This window comes from Lynx canadensis, chromosome A2 (genome assembly GCF_007474595.2).
Source record: "Lynx canadensis isolate LIC74 chromosome A2, mLynCan4.pri.v2, whole genome shotgun sequence".
NCBI classification, from domain to species: Eukaryota; Metazoa; Chordata; class Mammalia; order Carnivora; family Felidae; genus Lynx; species Lynx canadensis.
In genome coordinates, this window is record NC_044304.2 from 49683953 (window position 1) to 49710016 (window position 26064).

The window sequence follows — 26064 nt, forward strand, 5'->3', positions numbered from 1 at the left end:
CAGAATGATCTCTAGCATTTGTTCTCGTTAATCTAAGTATGCAGGGTCTATTTTCATTGACAATGCTTTTTTTTTCATTTATTCTTTCTGACTTCCTCAATGAATATAAGTTTATAATATTATTTTCCATTTTATAATCTTATGGGCTGAATCACTGAAAACTTACAATTAAACCAGCAAAAAGAAGGAACCTATTTTAGGCACTATAAGACAGGGAATATTAAAAATGTCCCAGGACAATAGACACTGTTTTCTCTTGAGAAGCTCTGCCATTAATCTAACCAAGAAAAGAAATTTTCCGGGTCTAAATGATCATAATGAAAAGAAACATACATACACACACACACACACACACACACACACACACACACACAGCAACAGATCACTGCAAAAGAAATTCAAAAATAATGGGAGAAAGTTGGTTAGCAAACAGCATGAGTCTTAGTGTTTATTTAAAGGAAAAAAATATTAAAAAAAACTACCTCTCACAAATCATTCTCAACCTCTTTTGGTCTCAATACCTTATGTACTTAAGATCTATTGAAGACCCCACAGCATGTGTTTATGAGAGTTGTATCTTTCAATATTTACCATGCTTAAAATTAAAATTGAAAAATATAGAGAATATTTATTAATCTATCTTAAATAACAATAAACTAATTACATTCATAACATATTTCTATGAAAAATGAAAAAAAAGGCTTTCACCACTGAAAAGCTGTGAAGCTGAGGTTGGCAACTATACATTTTTCTGAAATTCGAAATAGTGGCATGGACCCTCAAATTTGCCATTGGCAACTAGTGATGGCAGCTGTTTTTCTTGAAATGGCATGCTCAGTTCATTCATTTTAGAGAAAATGTCTGCCAAATGCCAAATACCAATAGCATATCAGTTAGTTGGTCTTTCAAGTAAAAATGCTGTTCAATGAAAAAAGCAGATAGTTCTACTCACAGCTCAAACAACTGCTGAACCACATTTCCTCAAGATGACCATTATATCATACTTGGCTTGCAACAGAAATATTTCATGTGTGCTTATTATTTCTTCACACAGAATAATTAATTAAATTAATAATGTTGCTGCCTCATCAAGGACAGTCCTAAGTGAAACTAGCATTTTTTTAATATGAAATTTATTGTTAAATTCGTTTCCATACAACACACAGTGCTCATCCCAACAGGTGCCCTCCTCAATGCCCATCACTCACTTTCCCCTCCCTCCCATTCCCCATCAACCCTCAGTTTATTCTCAGTCTTTAAGAGTCCTTATGGTTTGCCTCCCTACCTCTCTAACTTTTTTCTCCTTCCCCTCCCCCATGGTCTTCTGTCAAGTTTCTCAGGATCCACCTAAGAGTGAAAACATATGGTATCTGCAATGAGAAAGCATGAAATATGGCCTTTTGTAGCATTTTTTTAATACTGTAAATACATGGTTTGAAGAATACGAAGATTCCTCATATGATTTAATCCTACTGCCTTGGTTTCTCCTAAAGCAGCATTATTTTTGAATTGGCATTATCAGTGGAAAAAACATATGGCATCTTGGCATTACCATGAAAATAGTTTGAACTTTCAGACTCCATGAAAGGGTCTTGGGGACCTCCAGGGGACTACAGGGATGACCAACTGTCTTAAATTCTTCTTCTCTTTCTTTCCTCCCTGTGCTTGTAAACAAAGCCAGTGGAAGCCTGGAGACAAATACTGATGGGCAACCACAGGTAAGTATACCATGTCTCCTGTCCCCAAAGATCCCGGGCTCCTTGAAAGCCCCATCTCCTAGTGATACACTCTCTTTCTTCCCCCACATGGACCCCTGTCATTTGCAACAAAAAAAGTCCCTAATCAAGCAGAGTATTCAAAAGGCCCAAACCTGACCTTTCAGGTTTGATTCCATTCCATGGATTTCCCATAGCGTACTTAATATTATTTATATCTATAATATAGTAGCATTGATTAATTGATCAGTATGTAAACATTCATTCTCATTCTTTCTTACATTCTGAAACATGTTATGAGTAAGTTTATTAGATTAAATTATATGAAATTTCCATTTTGGAGTGTGTCAAAAATGGTTGAATAAAATCAATTTCATATAGCTCAACCTAATAACCAAAGCATTATTTTCTATTATTAGAAGGGAAAAAAACAAAATACATCAGCTGAAAAAAATGGACTGTCTTCAAGTGATGGACATTTGTCCATCCAAGGAGGGACATTTACTCCAATAAGAAGGAAATTCAGGGAGGTAAAGATTCCCTGACTTAAAATGTGTTTAAGTTGAAACAAACAAGGCAATTTTGGACCCTGCTGGTTTCACTCAAATATTGAACACATCTGTTTCTTGTTTCCATGACCCTATATTGTTGAGAAAGATAGATCTCCCATTGCTGATGTCCTTCCATGTGGACATCTCTCACACACCCCATCCCACTCACTCTCCCCATTGAGAAATTTGAGATAAAGAACAGGAATTTAACTGGACCTATCCACCCTTTCTTTTAGGATGACACACTCTGCTCTACACCTTCAAACTGTACCTTGAACAGGGGCAGCCTCCTAGGTGAGAAGAGGTGGGCTGTGTTGCTATAGCACTGTCTTCAGTAGAAACTTTTATAGTAATCTGGGGTTCACAGTAAATAATCACACTATAAGCCCATACCCAAAGAGCTGACTCCTCAATGTCTAGCTCTCAATATGGCAGGAAAAGAAAGATTAATTTTTGACTCTTTAGACATCAACATCGTGTTGTTCATATTTATTCACCCAGTCCATAACATAACGCCTGGCACACAGCAGCCATTGAACAAATTTTTGTTGAATGAGTGAATACTTGCAAATACGTAGCTTCTTAAGAATTAGACTCTGGGTTACCCATGCATGAAGCCCATGGGAAGAAGTTTATATTTTATGTTAAGGATGTTAAGGGAGTGGGAAATTACTGAAGGTTTTAAGCAGGAGGATGCATGATCAAATTCATGTTTAAAATGTTAATTAAATAAGTGTAAAGACAAATGGAAATTTGTTTCTGGTGGAGATCCAGACAAGGGCAGGTGGTGGCGAGTGTGGGAGGAGAATGTCATATGGATCTGTTTCCACCTCATTACTTTCATGGTCTTCTTTCCAGAGATGAAATGGGGAACTAGGCATCCTGCTTGATCTCTGTAGGTGGGTGGTATTACTTTTGTGACCTGCTCCGGATATCTGGCTGTTTGTCCTTGATACAACAAGGCCTCTCTGGGGCTTATGATGATGATGTCAATTATTTTCCTCAGAGGGAAAATAAAATTGACTGTGGAATTTTATTGATGAGTTTTGGCTATCTGCTTCTCAAAGATAAAAAGCCTTCCACACATTACATGACTGGCAATTTAGACACTCCTTCATAGTCATTGTGGTCTAGTGATCATGGATGTCAAGTGGGGACAAATCATTTTCTTGTCTTTGCCTTCTGTCTCAGAACTGCTCTGTAAACAGGCTGATGGAATATTTCAGATATGGCAAGCAGACCTGAGGACCGGCTTTAAGGTTTTAAGGGTAATTTTACCACTTACCACTCTCACCTATAAATTGGTCTCTTTTCCCTTAAAAGTCACCGTCTTTAGTAAAAGCCACATCATCTACAACATGGAAGGAGGAAGAGACTGCCAGCCTAGCCAACTAGATCAGCTGGATTAATCATGACCATTTGTAGGATAAAAGAGTAGATCAGCAAAAGCCCATATCTAAAATCAAATTGTAAGAAAAAGTTGAAGTTGGAATTAAAGCCAATAGCGACCAGGAGTAAATGTACAACAGTTTGACATTGTCCCAAACTCACGAGGCTATTTGTTATCAAATACAAAGGTAAAACGGAAGCGTAATAGCTATTGATACTGTTTTTCCCCACAATCCCTAAGACTTTGAACTTGGATTCCTGATGAAAACTGGTAGGGTTTAGATCATGCTGCAAGTGAAGAGCACAGAAGTGAAACCACACCACCTTTCCAGTCTCCAGCATAACAGGATTAAGTGTTCTCCTTTACCAGAGTCACATTCATCAGAGAAATGTTTGCTTACAAGTTCAGTTGTGCAGTTTTTTGCATGGATAAACCATAGAGTCTAATTCTTAAGAAGCTAAATATTTGCATTCGTTCATTCAACAAATATTTACTGGATGGCTGCTGTGTGCCAGGCGTTATACTACAGACTAAGCAAATAGATATTAACAAAACAGACACAGTCTGTAACCTCAGGATTACAATATATGCAGGCATGTGCAGAATATAAAATTTCCATTTCTTCTCTTTTTTAACGTTTATTTTTGAGAGAAAGAGACAGAGTGTGAGGGGGAGAGGGACAGAGAGAGGGAGACACAGAATTGGAAGCAGGCTTCAGGCTCTGAGCTGTCAGCACAGAGCCTGATGTGGGGCTCAAACTCACGAACAGGGAGATCATGACCTGAGCTGAAGTCGGATGCTCAACCGACTGAGCCACCCAGGTGCCCCTAAAATTTCTATTTCTAAGCCAGATACCATGAAAACAATTTAACCTATGCAATTATTATATAGATGAGAAAACCGAGGTCTAAGGAGTTACTTTCCTAGAATCACATAGGTAGTAAACAATAGCATCAGAGGTGATGATAAACACCATTAATCTCTATTAAATACTATGTACCAAGTTCCTGGTAAGCAAGTTCTTGACATGGGCTACTTTCATAACTTTTTATTTAATTTTTCTAAGATAAGTACTATGTTCATCTTAATTTTCTAGATAAGACAGATATATGTTCATAGTCCTGGGAAATCATTGAGCTAAGGTTTATTTCTAGGCAGGGTGACTTGGGGAATTCCTAATCACTATTATACTCTAAAAATATGTCAGCTCAGCAACACACCCCCTCATCACCAGTTAAAGTCTAACACCTACTAGTATCCACAAAACAAAGAGAATTTAGCCAATGTATAAAGAGAGGGTGATACAGTAACCATCTGTTTGATTGCATTAAAGCCAGGAGTGGCCATGCAAAAAAATAAAATAGCTTTGAGATTTCCAAAAAGTATCTTAAATCTTGGTCACTGGTATATCAAATTTTAAACTAAGAATTATACATGTTATAAAATGATTATTCTTAACAATAGAGGTTGAAAGGATGTAAGTTCCTTCATTTAACCAGCAAGCTTCCAAGAGGATCTTGAAATTTTATAACTTTCAGGTCCCTCAAAACTTATATTTGTCACTACTTTAGCCATATAGAAGTGTGTCTTAAGAGTTAACTCTGGCTTGACGTTTACCATGAGATTTTGGGTAATTCATCTCTTGGAACCCCTATTTCCATATCTACTAAATGGATATATACAATCTTGGCATCATAGGGTTGCTAGGAGAACGAGAGTGGCCATGTTCATATAGCAAGAAAGATCAATGTTACATGTTGCTTCTTATACCTCAATTTCCTTGAGGATAGCTTTTATCTGTAGTAACAAAACCTCAAGATACAGTGGCTAAAATGACTAAGGGTCCACCTTTCCTGATTAGTAAGTCTAGAAAGAGTCTCAGAAATGTCATGGGGATCCAGACTCACTGAATCTTACTCTTTAGCCTTCCTTAGTGTAGACTCCATCCTCATGGTCTCAGAATGACTGCTCTACTCCAGATATTGTGTTTGCATTTTAGGAAGAAAAAAAGGAGAAGGGAACATGAGGTATGCCAGTTAAATTCATCTCCTTATATCAGGAAAAATATTATTATTTCTACAAAGTCCACTGTGTAAGGAGAGAGTTAATTTGTACGGAATCTGTAATAATTCTATTCTTACCTCAGGGATGCCTGGGACCATGCCAGGAAGCATGGTACTGACCTTTGGGCAAGAAAGGGATAAAATGCACTGGCTAGTGGTTTATAATATTATGTGTAAAGTCCAAAACTCCCCAGAAGGCATGCTATACCAGCTTCTCTATACTGTTTACTGCAAACATGTAGATTGATAGGCTACAGCTGATTTACCTGGTTTTTTTTTTTTTTTTTTCAACGTTTATTTATTTTTGGGACAGAGAGAGACAGAGCATGAACGGGGGAGGGGCAGAGAGAGAGGGAGACACAGAATCGGAAACAGGCTCCAGGCTCTGAGCCATCAGCCCAGAGCCTGACGCGGGGCTCGAACTCACGGACCGCGAGATCGTGACCTGGCTGAAGTCGGACGCTCAACCGACTGCGCCACCCAGGCGCCCCGATTTACCTGGTTTTATAGCCTAGTTTGTGTTATTTGACCAGTAGGGTATAAAAAAACTTAGTAAACTTGTGCCTTGGCTTCCCTGAGAACAAGCTATCTCACATGTATCTTGATAGTTTATTATCTGGTAAGGAAGTACCTCCTCTGAGACTGAGAATCTATGCCTAGGTATCTCCAACTTCCCTGATGTTTACCCATGATTTCCGTCTCCTGCTATATTGTATCTTACGTCATCATTCAAGATACATATGTATGTATATGTATATTTATAGAGATATACATATATATCTTTAAATATATATATCTCTATATATGATATATAGATATATTTATACAGAGATAATATTTATGTGTCTAGAATTTATATATACATGTGTGTGTGTGTATGTATATATATATATATATATATATATATATATATATATATGATCTGCATTTACACACAGGATCTCTATTTCTGTGTTACACACACACACACTTATGAGTTGTTTTATTTATCCAACCCTGTGTAAACGTTGCAACCATCCAGTTATATCTCATTGATAAGAAGTGAATCCCATGGCAATTTGAGCTCTATGAGACTTGGGTAGTGAGAATTTTTACCTGGTAACACTTCTTAAACAAAATTAGAGTTCTGTACACATGAAAGAGAAAGTCATTTATCTAGTATAACATTCTCAAGCTTTTGCTAACATCAGAATTATCGATCATGAGGCCCCATCCCCAGAGTTTCTGATTCAGTAAGTCTGGGATGCGGCCTGAGAATTTACATTTTTAACAGCTTCCCAGGTGATGCTGTTGCTACTGATCCAGGGATTATACTTTTGAGAACCATTTGCCTCACAGAACGAAAAAGGATGGGATTAGTTTTGCTTAATCTCTGACAGCTTCTACTGGGTTGATTTTATGGTCCAAGCAAAGCAGAAAATAAATGAAGAGATGAATATTAAACCTGGATGGGGCTTATTTCTATTTTCCTGGGGAAACCACCAGATAAATGTCAGCCCATTTCATTGGCTTTATTTGGTATGGGGACCAGAAGCACACTAATGAAGAGGCTGGCTATTTGGCCAAGGAGTTTTAAACCTATCTCAGTGGTGACGAGTGAGCCACCTGTGCCAAATGCCATAGAAGAAACACAGAGGGAAAATGACAGATGAATCCTAGGGACGGCCAGTTCTGAAAATGCCATTTTCCACCACAAAAATATGACCAGAGAGACCATGCGTTCCAGAAGCTGCCAAGTAGAAGCAACAGAAAAAGAGGAGAAAAGCTGACAAGTGATGCCAATAGCTTTTTATTACAGGTCTTCATTTACTTCAGCATAAGGTTTGTGATCCGTCTATCATGGGAAGGAAATCTGAGGCTTTTGGACAAGCCATTGGAGAAAGACACTAGACCTAGCCTGGCTTGAGAGATACCCGACCCGTCCCTTCTCTCCTAAATTCTAATGACCTATTTCCCTAAATCTTGTTTGATAAAGGCCTATGATTCTTTACCCACAATTCTGAAATCCAAACTCTCTGAAAACCAAGAGTTTGTGGTAAAACCTGACGTGATTACATTTGGCAGCAAAGCCTGATGTAATCTGACATAAAACTATTCATAGTCTTTAAATTTTCTTACTTGGCATGAACAGTTCTACATTGCACTGCAGAAAAATTAACACACTTGATTATAAAGCTCTGCCCAGACATGCTGGGGAGATTTTACACAATGAAATATGCATCATGTTACCTTTCAAAAGAAGAAAAATTCTGAATTACAAAATGGATATGGCCCCAGGAGTTTTTAATACCGTTTTGAGGACCTGACCTTTGCTTTGTCTGATCACGTTGGTTCCCATTTTTGATGAATCTTTCTGTCACAGCCTTGTCCAGATCTCATTCCCCCAGGGCACCTTTTCAATGCATCCAGATGTTCTTGAGTTTCCTAGCAACTAGAGATGTGATGCCACTAGTCTGTGGCTGAATCCTATTTTGAACTCAGCAGGAAGCCTTGCTCATGAAGTCCCATCTCAGTGGACTGAAACTCAGGAGAGTAAGTCTGAATCTTCTGACATGACTGCTTACTTTGGGAAAATCACCTTAATAGTTTAATTCTTCTGTTTCTTCCCTTAGACCACATCCCTGGCAGTATTTTTATACACAAAGGGAAGAAACTAAAGCTCAGAAAAATTAATCAACTTCTTACATTACTGTCTCAACATGATTTTAAGACACAATGTTGGAAGCAACTTGAGGCAAGAAACAGATTCCACCATCTTCTATACAGAAAAAGCTGCATAATTTGCAGTGCCTTGTGAAAACAAAAGTGCAGGATCCCTGGTCTAAAATGTACTAAAAGTTTCCAGATGGAAACATGAGAGCATTTAAACCAAACACCGGTGCTTTAAGTGTGAGGTGGTGCATGGATGCATAAGGCACATGACCATGAAGCTGGCACTGCTACTACATTTTCCACAGCACCTAATATAATATGACTTGATGAAATAATGTTTTAATTGAATGCCATCCATGTCAATTGATGGGAGATAATGCCAAGAAATGACACCCACAAAATATTATAAAGTTGACTTCACAATATTCCTCCTTACTTTAGTACTATCCATTAGACAGTCTGCTTAACTTGCAAACTGCCTTTTTATGCATTGAAACAACACTTCTGAAGCAGGCATACTGCCCAGGAGATGCCAACACTGCTAAAAACCTATCTGTGCTCAAAGTAATTTATTATCCTTAAAGCTCTTCCTTCCTTTTATAGACCAAGTTATAACCTCTTCCAGAAACCATTACCCAACACTTTCTCAAAACACTTTCTTTTGGTTGTATTGTGGATGTGATGGCATGTCCATTTGTCATGGTGAGTTTATAAACATCTAACATCTCTTCACTGAATATTCAACTTATTCAAATACTGCCAGCTCAGGACATGAAAAGAAGCCAATCAGCCAGTAAGGCCAACCTCTACACAATTATGGTTAATTGGTAGAAAAGTTTGGTCTTATTGTGAATAAGCTGGTAATGTTCAATTATCTGTATACATGAAAGGGAGAAGTATTTAAGTCTAAAATAATGCACAATTCAAAAACCTCTTTTGTGACTGTAGAGTTGTCTTTTTTCCCTATATTCTCCTCAACTGTACTTTGTGTATGATGTGTGAACAATGCCATGTACACAAAATACACAGGCAGTTGAGTCAGATAAGCCAGAGACTTGGCTAGTGTCTCCTTTTTGTCACCTTGTGCAACTCTAACGACAAAACTATGCTCAAGCTTTGGGGAACCTTAAATAATCCCTGCTTTTTCAACGTTTATTTATTTTTGGGACAGAGAGAGACAGAGCATGAACGGGGGAGGGACAGAGAGAGAGGGAGACACAGAATCGGAAACAGGCTCCAGGCCCTGAGCCATCAGCCCAGAGCCTGACGCGGGGCTCGAACTCACGGACCGCGGATCATGACCTGGCTGAAGTCGGACGCTTAACCGACTGCGCCACCCAGGCGCCCCAATCCCTGCTTTTTCATATCATGGGAGGAGAATCTGAAGCTCAGAGAGGCTTCTTCCTGCAGTCCTGTCCATACTGGAAACTGGAATCAGATTCCCGTCTTCCCTGCTCTCTTCGAACTCACAAGGTAGCTAAGGGCTTGCCTTCTAATGTACTAGCCTAGGTTCCACGTCAAAAATAGAGCTAAGCTGTCAAGGAAACTATTCAAAGCACATCAGGCATCCTGTTATTTTGATTTTTCAGGTGTCCACAAAATAAGTTCCTTAGGGTGGTAAGCATTAACTATCATCACGTCAAGCTATTTACTGAATCATTAAATAGCATCAAAAACTAGCTAAATAGCACACTGCCAGGCACCTAAGGAGTTAACAACAACAAAGAATGAGGTGATAATATAGTCATCTTCCTCATGACAGGAGTCAATGACCAATCTGGGAGACAAAAGTGGGTTGTCAATGGACCCTAACCTCCCCTGGAGCAAGTTCTGTCTGTGTGCCTTTTATCTCTGCAGCCAAAGCAATCCTTCCAAAAGTGAATCTTCACAGGCTTTCTCTGCTCTTAGAATAAGTGCTAAATCCTTACTGCTGTCTTTGAGGTATAGCACAATATAAACTAGGGGTCAGAAAACTTCTGCGTAAAGGGCCAGATAGTAAACATTTTCAGCTTTGCCAGACAATCTCTATGGCAATGTCTCCATTCCATCACTGTAGCAAGAAGGCAGCCACAGGTGCTTAGTAAGTGAACAGGCAAAACAGTGGTGCAATAAAACTCTGTATAAACACAGGTAGTGGGACGATCTGGACTGCAATCCATGGTTTGTGGATTCGTGGTATAAACTATGTATCTCAAACCTTATGCCTACTAATCACCCGGGGATCTTGTTAAATAGAGATTTTAATACAGTCTGTCTGGAGTAGAGACTGAGATTCTATATATATTTTTAAAATCCAAGTTAGTTAACATATAGTGTAATAATAGTTTCAGGAGAAGTATTTAGTGATGCATCACTTACATACAACACCCAGTGCTCATCCCAAGTGCCCTCCTTAATGCCCATCACCCATTTAGCTCATTCCCCACACAAAACCCCTCTAGCAACCCTCAGTTTGTTCTTTGTATTTAAGAATCTCTTCCTGCAGATGGCAAGATTTCATTCTTTTTGATCGCTGAGTAATATGAAAATCTTCTCTTTTTCTTTAATCTATTCATTCAAAACCCATCTCAGGTGCCCCATTCCTTAAAAAAAGATGCTCCACAGAGGTCAAGCACACCCCATATGCTCTCACTGGTCCAGACACCTCTCCATCAGAGTGATTATCACATTTATAATTTTATATTTGCTTGTGTCATTCTTAAGGGCTATCTCGTCCATTGGAATGTAAGCTGCTTGAGAAGAGATGATATGCCATTTTGGTTATTTTACACCATGTCCCTAACACAGTTTTCTGCAATAGTTGATACTCATAAATATTTAATAAATCAAGGAAGCAATTAATCAGTCCTTATTGTCTAGAATGGCTCATAGTAGATAGGCACTCAGTTAAGACTGGCTAACTATTATTTTATTTTATTTTATTTTATTTTACTTATTTTATTTTATTTTATTTTATTTATTTTATGAGAGTGTTTGTGTGCATGAGCCAGGGAGAAGGGCAGAGGGAGGCAGGGAGGGACGGGAGGAGGGGGGAGGGAATATCTCAAGCAGACTCTGTGCTGAGTGTGGACACAGGGCTTGAACCCACGATCCTGGGATCATGACCTGAGTCAAAATCAAGAGTCAACACTCAACCAACTGAGCCACCCAGGCACCCCAAGATTGTTGGATAACTTTTAGGGAGTTTTTGAATTCACAAAATTTAAAAATTTAGGTTTTTTTATACCCCTTTACTGTTCTCCTTCCTTCCCTTCTGTACTCTACTTCTCTCTCTCTCAAAACCAGTAATGTCCAGTGGAGCTTTCTGCAATGATGGGACTCTTCTATGTTGTCCAGTATAGTAGCTAGCAGTGCTACTGAGCATCTGAAATGTGCTGGTGCAACCAGGGAACTGAATTGTAATTGTATTTAATTTTAAAATTTTAATGGGAATGGACACATGTGGCTCGTGACTACTGTATTGGATAGTACAGCTCTAGATTTTCTTGGGGTGATTATATCTGTTATAAAAACAATGGCTATGATGATAGTTACTAAATCATTTAGAATTGAATCACCAGGAGTGTGAGGGAAATACCTTGTTTTGGAATCCATTGTATTGCCCTGTGTCTGGCATCAATTGTGCTATGCCCTTAGCTTGAAGTAGATCTGAGTGGTACATCTGTATGATGGCTCAGTGCCCAAACATGTTCCTTTGTGAAAATGTGAGAATGCTCTTCCTCATCTTATTAAACACAATTGCATTTATTCTTTCCTGGGGGAAGTGGGGTTAACTTGAATATGGGTTTTTATCATACTTTTTGATAATTCACATAATTCACAAACCATAAAATTCACACCTTTAAAATGTACAATTCATTTAGTACATTCACGATGTTGTATGATCATCACCACTAAATCCAGAACCTTATAACCACCTCAAAAAGAAATTTCATACCAATTAGCAATCACTCTCCATCCTTCCTTATCCTAAAGCCCAGGAATCCACTACTGAATTTACTATGTCCTTGGATTTGTCCATTCTGGACACTTCATAGAGATGGAATCAAATATGTGGCCTTTTTTGTTTAGTTACTTTCACTTACCATGAGGTTTGATTGTATCAGTACTTCATTATTTTTATAGATTGTATCAGTACTTCATTATTTTTATAGCTTTTTAATGGTACAGCACATTTTCATTATCCATTAATTATCAGGCACTGGGGTCATTTCCAGGTTTAAACTATTAGGAATAATGTTGCTATGAACTTTCATGTACAAGTTTCATGTGGGCATAGTTTCATTTCTCTTGGGGATATACCAAGGAGTGGAATACCTGGGTCAAATGATAGCTCAATGGGACTGCCAAACTGATTTCTAAAGTGGCTGTGCCACTTTCCAGCAGCAATTAGGATGGTTCCAATTTCTCCACATCATAACACTTGATATTATTGTCTTCTTTATCATAACCCTCTTAGTGCATGTGAAGTGGTATCCCTTTGAAATTTTAGTATGAAATATACTAATTAATGATTTTGAGTGTCTTTCATGTGATTATTGACTACTTTGGAGAAGTATCTATCCAAGTATTTTCCCCAATTTTTAATTGGGCTTTTGTCTTTTAATTTTTGAGGTGGAGGAGTTCTTTTTTCTGCGTATAGTCCCTCAAAAGATATATAATTTGCAAATATTTTCTCCCCGTGGGATGTCTTTATACTTTCTTGATCATATCCTTTGAAGAATAAATAAGTAAATTTTAATAGAGTCCAATTTATCTATTTTTTTCTCTTTTGTTTCTTTTGCTTTTGGTGTTATATTTGCCAAATATTACGAGTCACAAATATTAATTTATACTTGTTTCCTTTTGAGAGTTTTTTCATTTTAGCTCTTTATGTCTTGGATCCATTTTGAGTAGATTTTTGTTAATGGCATGAGGTAGAAATCCAACCTCATTCTTTTCATGTGGACATCCAATTGTTCTAGCACTGTTTGTTGAAAAGACTATACTTTTGCCCCATGAATGATGTGGTATCTCTTTCTTTCTTTTTCTTTTACTTGCCTAATTGCCTTGGTTAGGACCTCCCATGCAATGCTGAAAAAAAAAAAGGTGTGAGTGGACTTCCTTGTTTTCCTGATCTTGGGGGGACACTTCAGTTTTTTACACTTAAGTGTGATGTTAGCTATGGGGTTTTGGTGGATTATCTTGATCAGGTTGAGGAAATTCCCTTCTATTCAGGCTTGTTCAAAGTGTTTTGAATCATGAAAGGATTTTTGGATTTTGTGAAATGTTTTTTCTGCATCTATTATTAAATCAAATGGGTTTTGCCCCTTCGTTCTATTAATGTTATGTATTACACTGATTGATTTTTGAATGTTAGGCAAACCTGGTATAGCTGTGAGATAAATCCCACTTGACCCTGTCATATAATCCTCTTTATATGTTTTTGGATTTAGTTTGTTGGTATTTTGTTAAGATTTTCATTTTGATATTAATAATGTATACTTTTTTTCTTTTTCATTTAAAGTATTGTCTAATTTCCTTTGTCATTTCTTCTTCGACTCACTGGTTATTCAGGTTATTTAGGAAGGTAGTGTTTAATTTCTACACATTTGGGAATTTCCCAAATATCCTTCTGTTGCTTATTTTTCTTTATCATTCCCTTGTTGTCAAGGAACATCATACTTTGTATGATTTTAACTTTTTCAAATGTATTGAGATTAGTTTTATGGCCTAATATATGGTCTATTTTGGAAAATGTTCTCAATACACTTAAGAATACATATTGTGTAGTTACTGACTGAAGGACTCTATAGACGTATGTTAGGTCTAGTTCATTTAGTTTGGGTAAGTCTTTTGTTTCCTCAGTCATCCTCTATTCAGGTGTTTTAGCCATTATATAACATAGAGCATTGATGTTTCCAACTATTAATGTTGAATTGGTTAATTATCCTTTAAGTCTATCAATTTTTATTCATGTATTTGGGACTATATTACTGGGTTTCTATCTGTTTATAATTATTATATCATCTTGGTGAAATTAACCTTTTATTATTATAAAATATCCTTCTGTGTGTCTAGCTTTTTCATAAAGTCTGTTTTGTCTAATATTAGTAGATCCACTCCAGATTGTGGGGTTACTTTTTTATGGTATATCTTTTTCTATTCTTTTGTTTTCAACAGATTGTGTCTTTGAATATAAAGTGTATCTTTTTAGACAGCATTTAGTTGAATTATTTTTCCAGTTTTACTGAGAAAAAACTGACATACATCACTGTGTAAGTTTAACATATACAGCATGATACTTTGATTACCATATATTATAAAATGATTACTACAAAAGGTTTATTTAACAACCATCATCATAAATTTTTTTAAAAAGAAAAAAAGGAAGCAGCCCAGGTGTCCATCAACAGATGAATATATATACATCCCATCCCGTGTGTGTGTGCGTGTGTTTGTTTGTGTGTGTGTGTGTGTGTGTGTGTGTATGGAATGTGATATATACACACACACACACACACACAATGGAATATTATTCAGCCATTTAAAAAATGAAATCTTTCCATTTACAATGATGTGGACGGAGCTAGAGTATAATGATAAGCAAAATAATTCAGAGAACAACAAATACCGTATGATTTCACTCATATGGGGAATTTAAGAATCAAAACAAATGAGCAAAAGAAAAAAGACAAAGATACAAACCAGGAAACAGACTCTTAACTATAGAGAATAAACTGATGGTTACCAGAGGTGGGTAGATAAGGGGGTGGATGATATAGGTGATGGCTATTAAGGAATACACTTGTGATGAGCACTAGCTGATGTATGGTGTAGCTGAATCACTATGTTGCACACCTGAAACTAATAGTGTATGTTAACTATACTGGAATTAAAATAAAATTTTATAAAATACAAAAAAAATGTATTCTTATGATAAGAACTCAGAATTTACACTCTTAACAACTTTCTTATGTAACCTCCAGCAGTGTTGACTACAGTCATCATGTAGTACATTACATATCAGTACTTATTTACCTTGTAATTGCAAGTTGGTATCTTCTTTTTAATGTTTATTTATTTTAGAGAGAGACAGAGCATGAGCATGGGAGGGGTAGAGACAGAGGGAGACACAGAATCTGAAGCAGGCTCCGGGCTCTGAGCTGTCAGCACAGAGCCCGACGTGGGGCTCGAACTCACAAGCTGTAAGATCATGACCTGAGCTGAAGTCAGCTGCCCAACCGACTGAGCCACCCAGGGGCCCCAACAAGTTAGTATCTTTTGACCACCTGCATCCAATTCCCCCACCCCTCAACCCCTGTCTCTGGTAACCACAAACCTGACTTCTGCTATAATATTGGTGTGGGTTTTGTTTGTTTGTTTGTTTGTTTTGGGGTTTTTTGGGGGCTTTTTAGATTCCACATGTAAGTGAGATTATACAGGAGTTGTCTTTCTCTGACTTATTTCACTTAGCTTAATACCATCAAATTCCATCATGTTGTTACAAAGAGAATTTCCATATTTTTATGGCTGATTAATATTTCATTGTACATACATAGCACAGCTTCTTTATCCACTAATCCACTGATGGGCACTCAGTTGTTTCCATGTCTTGGTATTATAAATAATGGTGCTATGAACATGAAAGTGTAGCTATCTTTTCAGATAGTGTTTTTGTTTCCATTGGATATATTCCCAGAGGTCAAATTGCTGTATTATATGGTGGTTCTATTTTTAATTTTTTGAGGAATCTCCATACTGTTTTCCATAGTTGCTGCACCAATTGACAATCCCACCAACAGTACACAAGGGTTCCCTTCTCTCCACATCCATGCCGGCATCTCTTATCTTTTGATGATGGCCATTCTTACAGTTGTGAAATGATCTATCTGTTGGTTTTAATTTTTACTTCCCTAATGACTAGTGATGTTGAGTATCTTCTCATGTACCAATTAGCATTCATTAACCTCTTTGGAAAAATATCTATTCAGGTCCTTTGCCCATTCTTAACTGGATTGTTTGTTTGTTTCTGCTATTGAGTTATAGGAGTTCTTTATATATTTTGGATATTAACCCCTTATCCAACATATGGTGTGAAAATATTTTTTCCCATTCCATAGGTTGTCTGTTCACTTTGTGGATGGTTTTCTCTGCAGTGAAGAAAGCTTTTTAGTTTGATGTAGCTCACTTATATTTTATTTGGTTGCTTGCACTTCAGGTGTGATTTCCAAATAAAAATCATTACAAGAACCCATGCCAAGGACCTTTATTTCTATGTTTTCCAAGGGTTTTCCAATTTTGTTTATCTTTGTAAATAACCTGTTTTTAGTTTAGTTAATCTTTTCTGTAGCTTTTCTGTTCTCTATTTCATTTACTTCTTCTCTAATCTTTATTTTTTCCTTCCTTCTGCTAATTTTGGGCTCGATTTTTCTTTTTCTTATTTCTCCAGATATAGAATTAGGTTGTTTATTTGAGATCTTTCTTGATTCTCTTTCTTTCCTTTTCTTTCTTTCTTGATTTTTAATGTAAGTGTTTATTGCTATGAAATTTCCTCTTACAACTGTACACTGTTGCTGCATCACATAAGTTCTGGTAAGTTGTGCTTCCATTTTTATGTGTTTCAAGAAACTTTTATTTCACTTTTAACTTCTTCTTTGATCCACTGATTATTCAAGAGACTGTTGTTTAATTTCCATGTATTCATGAATTCTCCAGTTTTCCTCTTGCTCTTCATTTCTAGTGTTATGCTGTTGTGGTCAGAGAAGATAGTATAACTTCAGACTTCTTGAATTTGCTAAGATTTTCTTTGTGGCTGAACATATGGTCTATATCCTAAAAAATGTTCCATGTGTATTTGAGAAGAATATGTGTTCTACTGTTGTTGGATAGAATGTTCTGTATGTCTGTTAGGCCCAGTTGGGCTATAGTGTTGTTTAAACCCACCATTTCTTTATATTCATTCTCTGTCTGGAGCATGTATTCACTGATGAGAGTAGGGTATTTAAATTTCTAACTACTATTGTATTGGTGCTTACCTCTCCTTTTATCTCTGTTAGTTTTTGTTTTATACATTAGATACTTCACTGCTGAGTATATTTACAATTGCCTGTGAGGTGAGTCCAGAATAGAAGCTCCCACAAAGCAACCCACAATGCTAGGGGTGCTAGTTGTTCCCCTAGGCTCTCTTTTCTCACTGAGGAAAAAGGAATTCCTTCTGCAAGGTTCTGCACTGACCTGAGGAAAGGACCATGTGGTTAGGATGTAGCTGTTCCTCTTACCTTTCTAATGCAGTCCATCTTGGTCCCTGTGGTACAGGGGAATGTTTCAGCCTCATTCACACATTCTACGAGTCTCTCAGTGGTGTCTTGTTTGTGAACAGTTGTCAGTTGTTTTTCTTGTGAGGCGGACTGAGGCAGGAATGACCAAGACTGCCATCTTAGTGATGGCACTCCTGGATAATTTGTTTTTTAATTCATTCAGCCAATCTCTGCCTTCTGATTGGAGTGTATAATCCATTTACAATTAATGTTATTACTGATAAAGTAGAATTTGCCCTGCCATTTTTCTATTTATTTTCTGTATATCTTATAGTCTTTCTTGTTCCTCTGTTACTTCATTTTTGCTTTCTTTTTCTGTTAAACAGACATTTTCTGGTGTATTATTTTAATTATTTTTCCATTTCTTTTATTATTTTTTATTACTTTCTTAATGGTTACCTTACAGATTACAATTAACATTTAGTTGATAACATTGTAGCTCAGATTAATGCCAACTTAATTTCAATAGTATGCAAAAACTTTGCTTCTGTATACCTGCATTTCTTCTCCTCCTCTTATGTTGTCATTGTCATATAAATCACATCTTTATGAACTGTGTGTCCATCAAAACAATTTATAAGTATTGCTTTATGCAGTTGTCTTTAAATCAAATGAGAGAAAAAGGAGTTACAAACCAAGCATGCATTTATGTTGTCCTTATTATTATTCCTTCCTACAGATTTAGGTTACTTTGTAGCATCATTTCGTTTCAGCCTGAAGGACTTTGTTTATTATTTCTTACAGGGCAGGTCTGCCAACAACAAATTGTCTCAGTTTCTGCTTACTGACAGTGTCTTCACTTCTCCATTTTTGAAAGATAGTTTCACTGGATATAGAATTCTCAACTGACAGTCTTTTACTTTCAACATGTTGAATATGCCATATGAGTTCCAGGCTTTTGATCAAAAATCAGCTCTTCTTATGGAGGATCCTTGTAAATAACAATTTTCTTCTTTCTTCCTGCTTTCAAGATTGTCTCTGCTTTTGGTTGACTGTTTGCTTATAATGTGTTTATGTATTATCTCTTAAGAGTTTACCCTACTTGGAATCATTGAATTTATCTGATGTGGAAACTAATGTTTTGCATCAAACTTCAGCCATTATTTCTCCAAATATGCCTTCACTTTCTTTCCTCTCTTTCTAGAACTCTCATTAAGAGTGTGTTAAGTTGCTTTATAGTCTCCCACAAGTCTCTTAGGCTCTATTTTTAAAATTCTTTTATCTGTTTTTCATTCTGAATCATCTCAATTAACCCATATTTAAGGTCATTGCTTCTTTCTTCTTACTGATCAAATCTGATGTTGAATCCCTCTGGTGAATTTTTAATTTCAGTTATTATACTATTCAACTTCAAATTTCTCTTTGGTTCTTTGTTTTAACATTTTTTAATGTTTTATTCATTATTGAGAGACAGAAACAGAGCATGAGCATGGGAGGGGCAGAGAGATGGAGAGACACAGAAACCAAAGCAGGCTCCAGACTCTGAGCTGTCAGCACAGAGCCCGATGTGGGGCTTGAACTCACATTCCATAATATCATGACCTGAGCTGAAGTTGGATGCTCAATCGACTGAGCCACCCAGGTGCCCCTGGTTCTTTGTTTTAAATAATTAATATTCCTTTACAGATACTCTCTATTTGGTGAAACATTGTCTTTATCAGCTTGGGCTGCTATAACAAAATACCACAGACTGAGTGATTCCAACAACAGAAATTTATGTTCTCTTAGTTCTAGAGACTGGAACTCAGAAGTCAGGGTAACTGGATGGTCAGATTCTGTTTGGGTATCTCTTCCTGTATTGTAGAGGCTGCCTTCTCACTGTATCCTCTGAGTTGGACATAAAGGGAGAGCAAACTCTCTGCTTTCTCTTCTTAGGACCTCACCCTTGTAACATCATCTGATCTTAATTACCTCCCAAAGACCCTATCTCCAGATATGATCACATGAGGGATTAGGGCTTCAACATAAGGGACTTAATACAAAGGATCTGGAACTGACTGACATTCTGAATAAAAATCCCTAGTACATTTTCAGCCCACCTCTTTTTGTCCTATGCTGCTGAAGTTTCAAAATCCTACCCTATCTCTGATCTGTTTTTTATCTACGACTTTTAAATTGTAAAAATATGGTTCTAAAACATTCCAAATGAAAGTTCCAAACATAGGAAATAATTTCAAAAACATTTACTGAGTTCAACAGAAGCCAGTGAAGCTGCTGATGAAGCATTTCCACAGATCTCCGTGGTCTCCTCTATAATCTTTTCCTCTGCCCTACTGACCTAGCTTCTTCCCACTCATTTTCTACTTCCTTCTGCATCTTTTAAATTAACCAAGGTTCTTCCTTTCCAACAGAAAACACCTTGTAATATTCTCATTGTAAAGTGTTAAGTGATGGATGATACAGTAAAAAGGAACACTGAGACTTAGTTTCCAAGATTACTTTTATATCCAAACTTAGTTCATAATTTGTATTAGAAAAATTTCTTCTTCCCTCTCGAGTACCACATGAAAATATTGATCTCGGGGCGCCTGGGTGGCGCAGTCGGTTAAGCGTCCGACTTCAGCCAGGTCACGATCTCGCGGTCCGTGAGTTCGAGCCCCGCGTCAGGCTCTGGGCTGATGGCTCAGAGCCTGGAGCCTGTTTCCAGTTCTGTGTCTCCCTCTCTCTCTGCCCCTCCCCCATTCATGCTTTGTCTCTCTCTGTCCCAAAAATAAATTAAAAAAATGTTGAAAAAAAAATTAAAAAAAAAATATTGATCTCTACAGTTTTATTTTTAGTGTTGCATGAATCCACAACATAAGTTTCATAAGTTGCATAATAGTGTTATTATTAAGTCATCACCCCTAGGCACTATATATTTTTTAAAAGTATATGCATTTAAAAGAGAATAAAGAACGATGGCAATGTTATATCTTTTTTTTTTTTTAATTTTTTTTTTCAACGTTTATTTATTTTTGGGACAGAGAGAGACATAGCATGAACGGGGGAGGGACAGAGAGAGAGGGAGACACAGAATCGGAAACAGGCTCCAGGCTCTGAGCCATCAGCCCAGAGCCCGACGCGGGGCTCGAACTCACGGACCGCGAGATCGTGACCTTGCTGAAGTCGGACGCTTAACCGACTGCGCCACCCAGGCGCCCCGGCAATGTTATATCTTAAGGCGGGACTCACTAGTGGTAAGATTTCAGGTACTATATACTTATTGTATAAACACTTATTTAGGGTCCATGCTAAACACCCTCCCTATGTGTTAGTAATACAGAGATAAGTGACCACTGCCCTATAAAAGCACATAGTCACACAAATTAATTTTTGGAGAAGACTTAGTTCAACCAGAGTTGGTAAATGAAATCTTACCTCCCTTGCCAATTTCACTCTATTAGTAATTCCCACCTTAATAATCATTTTGGCTCCTCAGGATAGACTGCTGAGAGTGGATAAAACATATGTGTTATGTATATAGGTGATACAATTGTACAAGGGCCACAGATTTCTTTTCCCTACTCTGAGATTACCTCATGCAGTGACTCCTTTTTGCTTTAGTTTTCCATCTTTTCATGTTAGTTTTCCTTCTTGTTCACTATGTTTTACCTCCCTGAATCTTACCTCTCAAATATATTATGGGGATAATGATAGCACTTACTTTATGGGACTGTGGGAAGACTAAGTTAGAAGATGTATGTAAAAAAAAAAAAAAGACGTATGTAAAACAATAAGCAGAGTCTGATACACAACAGAAAACCACTATCCTCTAAATCATTGGTTCTCTATTGGTTTAGAGCAAGAGGTAGAGTAGAGCTATTTTCCCCTAAGGGGACATATGGCAATATATGGAGTTATTTTTGTTGTAACTTGGGGAGGTACATTACTGGCATCTACTGGGTATAACCCAAAGATTCTGCTAAATGGCCTACAATGCACCAGCTTCCCACAAAAAAAAGAATTATCCAGCCTAAAATGTTAATAGTATCAAAGCTGATAAACCTTGCTCTAACTTAGTGCTAGAAAAAAATGTTAAAACAAGTTATGACTATAATATATTAATTTTTGTTAACTCTCAAACTAAATATTTGCCTACTTTTCTTAAAATCATAACACAATAAACTCAAGAAAAGTTACTGTATGCTTAAGAGCAGGTACCAGGCAACACAGAAAGTAAAGCCTAGCTTCTCTCCTTCCCTACGTCCTTCTCTCCATCTCCTCCTATCTCTATTTTTCCGTCTGTTTCTCCCTTGTTCCCCTCTCTCCTTTTACCCACAGTTCTGCAAAGATGGCTTCCAGGTGCAAGCAAAGATTTGCAAAGAGCATCAAGGCACATCATTTGCATTTCAAGTTCACCATGAAAATTTATGTTCCTGCAACAAGCAGGAAGCCCAGGAAGCTGATTTTCTCTGGTGACATATGCACTCCATAAGGCAGAAATTGTTGTTGTCAGAATAACTGAGCTAAAATATCAGGATATTTGCCTAAACTCAGAGAGCTTGTCATATAAATTGCCACTGAGCAGGGACTGCATATGGGATTAGAACCTGCCTTTTGGAGAGGTGATTTGTCAGCCCAGGCAGCAGAACTGGCACAGTAAATAACACTAAAATGAAATGAGCTACATTCTCAGAAATGGTGTACTTTATGTTGCAATGGGCAGTTAGGGAAATAGAGATAAGTAATAGCTACCTACTACATGCTCACATTTCTACCTAATCATGGCCTCCTCAGTCACAGGTACTATGTACCAGTGTGGAGACTGACCATGGATCTGACATCTTTGATGGGGAGGAATATGTGCATATAGCTAATAACATGGGAGAGGAAATAAAAATATGGGTCTTGGGAAAAAAACAACAACATAGTGACATGAGTAGATACAGGTTGTAGGTTAATAAAAACTAGCTGGGATTAAGGAAGACTTTGAGAAAGTACATTTGAACTCAGTTTTACAATATGTGTAGGATCTGGATAAGGACTTCTTGAATGCCAGGACTTCAAATCCATGAACTCAAATGGGAAACAAAATCACATCTTGATATTCACCAATCTCTGACATTTAACATTCCTTCATTTACTAAAGTAAACCACACACATAATAGTTTTGGTAGGACCTGTGATTCGGTCACCAGTAGAAATCATAGGTACCCTCATGGCATGTTACTACGTTACAGATAATTGAAATATTATTTATGTTCATCGCTCCCTTGAAATTACAGTAATTATTAGACCAACTGTTACATCTTATTTATGAGTCCATTAGAAAAGCACATACATTACCCTAACAAATTAAGTTTTTAAATGTGTGTTCATTATTTTTAAATATAATTGGCTTTCTGTGTAAATTTATAGATTTTACATTATGCATTTTAGAATGCTGTTCTGACAAGAAGTGAACAGACTTTACCAGATGCCAAATGGACCCATGGCACAAAGGAAACTAAGAACCTGTAACAGAAAATGGAAACTGGAGAGGTGCCTGGGTGGCTCAGTGGGTTAAGCAGCTGACTCTGGGTTTCAGCTCAGGTCATCATCTCATACTTCATGAGTACAAGCCCTGCATCAGGCTCTGCAGCTGGCAGCATGGAGCCTGCTTGGGATATTCTTTCTCTCTCTCTCTCTCTCTCTCTCTCTCTCTCTCTCCCCCCTCCCCTCCCCTCCCCTCCCCTCCCCTCCCCTCCTCATGTTGTCTCTGTCTCTCTCAAAATAAGTAAATAAACTTAAAAAATAAAAGAAAATGGAGAATGGAGTAGACACATTTGTCACATAACAGTATAGACAAATATACAAAAGGATGACTCCATGATTTTGAGAAATGACTTCATGATTTAAGAATAACAAGAATTAGACCTGACATTTTTATAGTTCTTTAATGTGGTTCAAACACTGATATTAGTCAATTTAGCACTCTAAAAATTTTATGAGGTCATTATGATTATTGCCCCCATTTTACAGATAAGGAAACACACAAAGACAGGTTGAATGATTTGACCATAGTAACACAGCTGTTAAGAGTTAGAGGTTACCAAGCTGACAACAACTATGTTATACTGCTACACAATAATAATGGCATTCCTAAAAATAGCAATGATCATGTGCTAAATGCTGCATAGGCATCAGGCATTGTGATAGTGCATTACAAACTTCATGTAGTTTAATTCTTATGACCATTCTGGAAGGTAGTTATTATCCCTACAGTACAGAAAGTGAGGCTTAGAAAAACTATGAGATTTTCCCAAGTCAGACAGTAAGTGGCTAAAGGAGAATCTGAACTCAGGTTAATATGATATCAAGCCTGGCCTCTTAATGTCTTCAGCCAGGCCAAGAAGTTTTATTTTAGTCTGTGGCAACAGGGAAACACTAATGGCTTTTGATGGGAAACCTACATTATATTATCTGTATTTTTTTTAATATATGAAATTTATTGTCAAATTGGTTTCCATACAACACCCAGTGCTCATCCCAAAAGATGCCCTCTTCAATAACCATCACCTACCGTCCCCTCTCTCCCACTCCCCAATATGATCTGTATTTTAAACAGATTGATATGGCAATAATATGGAAGATAGTTGGAGCAAAAAGCTGGAAGCAATGAGATCAGTTAAGCAGCCATTGGAGAACCTGTCCAAGGAGAAGTTAAGATAAAAGTAAGCAGAGATAGGAAAGGCATTTGAGGAAAATAATGCTATCTGGTACAAATCAGACATCACAGGGGGCAGCGTAACAAGTGGAGAGGCCAGACACCACCCAGGTGTCTAGCTAGTGATTATGGGGCCACTAAATGGAACAAGGAACAAAGGAGGACAAAAAAACCATGAGCTCTTCCTTGCACATAATGAATCTGAGGTACCCATGAAATACCTTGGTGGGTGTATTCAACGGAAAGTTGGAAGTTTGGGTGTGGTCCTCTATAACTGAGATGTAGTTTGTGTCCTGCAGATGTTCCTACGTTCCAGGACTAGATCAAAGTAGTGGAGCCAATGGAAGAGCTGAGAAATGGACAGAAAGGCTTAGGATGCAGACATCAAGAGAGGAAATTGCTCTTAATAATAGAGGGAATTAGTGGAGAAAAGAGAAAAAGAAAGAGTAATAAAACAATGAAATATATCCTCAAAAAAGAATTTGAATTCCTTTATTTTTTATTTTTGAGAGAGAGAGAGAGAGAGAGACAGAGTGTGAGAAGGGGAGGGACAGAGAGAGAGGGAGACATAGAATCCGAAGCAGGCTCCAGACTCTGAGCTGTCAGCACAGAGCCCAACGCAGGGCTTGAACTCAGGAACCGTGAGATCATGACCAGAGCTGAAGTTAGACACTTAACCGACTCAGCCACACAAGCGCCCCTTGAATTCCTTTTTTGAGGCTCTTTAAAGCAGGTAGGAATAGTCTTCTTAGACATATTTAAGTCCTTATTTGCATAGAGGCAGAGAGATGGAAAAAATGACACTATTAGGTCCTGCCTGATCCAGTCACAGATTGGGAGTTCTAAGATAAATGATGAAAACAACATTTGGGCTCCTGCATAAGGAGAGAGGTTAAGACGGGGAGCAGGTGAGTAAGAAACTATCTTTTCAGTCGGAAAACTGGAATGAGGGAGGTGTGTGTGTCCATGTGTGTGTATGTTGGGGGCTGGCCTTAAATTGTTTACATTTATATGCCACGGTTACAACATTGAAAAACTCTAGAAACAGCTTACATAGAAATTTAAACCATGAAAATAGAAAAAGAGCCTGAATATGAATGCGGTAATTTCTATAAAAAGCCATGATTCTTTGGTGGGGGAGGGGGGATATAGAGTGGTGGATAATAAACTACTCAAGCAGGTGAATCATTTTAAATACCTTGGAAATCTCAATAGCCCAGGGGAGGAAAGAATCCTGAAGCTAAGAGATTAAAATTTATTACAATAAAGAAGAACATTAAAGGAGATTTATAATATCATCACAAAGCCGATTATTAATTTTGGCAGGGAAACTTGGATATGGAAAGGAGAAGATAAAAAGACAATATGGTAGAAGCTGTTGAAATGAAATTTCCTGTCTTACTTGAGGCTTGGATAAGATTTAAAGAGTGAAAATACACAGGATGCAGAATATTGGTAGTCAGTGGTAATTGGTGACCAGAATTTACTTTTACAAAAACAGAAAAGATCAACTGGAAAACACATTGAGACTTTGAAATACCAGGTAGTCTGAACCAAACAAGACACCCCAGATAATGCCTGCCCATTCAAATATAGATCCCATCGATACCAAGAGTAAGAACCAGTCTTCTGTGTCTGACTCGATTAGAATTCTTCTGATTTGCCCACTAACAGAAAATCAAACCCTCCTTGAGGAAAAGAGAAAAGTCTTGACTTCTGAACCAGGAAGTACTAGGGCTAGCATTACATTTCAAGTCAGCTTGAGGCAG